General features: G+C 35.4%; 1 non-coding gene across 1 annotated transcript; it reads right to left on the minus strand.

The window, feature by feature from the left end:
• Positions 1-433: 433 nt before the first annotated feature.
• Positions 434-540, minus strand: LOC123709152. The gene has a single exon (XR_006753696.1). It is a non-coding gene; the product is annotated as a U6 spliceosomal RNA (small nuclear RNA).
• Positions 541-1,680: the final 1,140 nt, after the last annotated feature.

The raw sequence follows: 1,680 nt of genomic DNA on the forward strand, positions 1-1,680 counted from the left end.
TTTCCGCCGGAACAGTTACAACAACAGCAGCTGTACGGGGCGTACGCAGTCTTGGCTTTTTAACTGGTGCCTGAAAACCTGTTACTATTGGTTGAGCTAACACAGCATCCGACCTTTCCCTTTTCTTCTTTTTTCTTTTCTTTCCTTTCCCAACAATCAACCAATGCTCTTTAGAAAGGTTGGAAGCCAATTGCAGAGGCGAGGGCTGAGCAATAGCAGATACCTTTTCAATGGCCATTATTTCATCTCCTGCAATTCTTTTATTTTTCTTCTTTTTTGAAATAGAGGATGGTACTTGGGGCAAATCAGTAGATGCTGCTTGCACCAAGCCTCTGCTATTCACCTGCCTATTATTCTGGGATTGATCTGGCTCAAATCTAGGCGGCCTAACGATCTTGCATCGGTCCGCAGCTAGAGAAGGCCTTAATACAGGAAAAATGAGGAACGCTTCACGATTTTGCGTGTCATCCTTGCGCAGGGGCCATGCTAATCTTCTCTGTATCGTTCCAATTTTAGTTTATGTACTGCCGAAGCGAGTACAAGTGCCTACTGACCTAACCTAACACACAAGCTTATGTTTGACTTGAAGATCTCGATTCCTAACTTGAATGTAGTAAAATTCTAAAGACAAGATTTGGAATCGAGAGAAAATGTTTAGTATGAAGCCGTATGTTACTTCCAATACGTTTTTGACTGTCAGGAGTCACACTTAAGTCTCTGAATATGAGGGTAAGCGTAATAGTTATAAGTTATAGTGCTCGAACTTTAAATACCAGGATGGTCACCGAAATAATAGCAAAACTAATGAATAAAACTATTCACAACTCGAGACAGACAAAAGCAATATTTAAAGGTTTTTATTAAAATAATATTTCAAAGCGTTTGCACAGACCTAATATACAGAATAGTACCGACGTTTATTGTTCAAGAGCTGCATAATAATTTAGCGTTGATTTCCAGCTCTCACTTCAAAGCTTTTTATTAGACTAAGAGGCGAGTTTATGGTTTCAAACAACATGAAAATATACCGAAATTGGAATTTTTATTTTTTAATTAAACAATTGCTTTCAAAAGACTTTTTTGATGTAAGCTTAAAGCTTTGGTAATTGCAAGTTATTCAATGTTCCATCGAATTTTATTTTATTCATTAAATATAGATCTAAAATAAGCAGCTTTATAAAAATTAAAAATATTCCTTCTGAATATAGTTTTATAAAACATTACATATATTACGTGACTAAAGACAATATTTTGTTTATCATAATATGTTTTGCATAAAAAACATCGTAAACACGGAAGTGTATTCTATTCTAGTTTAATATCGACGGTCAAATTTGTGTACGTCATAGTATATACATGAAAAGATATCGTAAAATATGTTGCTTAACGCAAAACTGGAAGACGGCTGGACCAATTCCGGTCAATTATATTTATCGGTTTTTATGGAGAGAAAACTTGGAAAAGAGCTAAGTAAAAAAATCATATTAAGGGGAAATGAAGCTGGCTTCGGCTATTTTAATATAAAGTAGCTTTATTCAATGATTAATAAACTGTACGAAGTAAATGCAAGATCTCGGTCTAGCGACGGCGGTTTCAAACAGGACATTTAATTTTCATGCGTTCATTGCAATGTCAGCCACGAGTTATTTACCCTAAAGGCAACTTATGAAACTATAGTAC

Source organism: Pieris brassicae, chromosome 4, assembly GCF_905147105.1.
Source record: "Pieris brassicae chromosome 4, ilPieBrab1.1, whole genome shotgun sequence".
Classification (NCBI taxonomy): Eukaryota; Metazoa; Arthropoda; class Insecta; order Lepidoptera; family Pieridae; genus Pieris; species Pieris brassicae.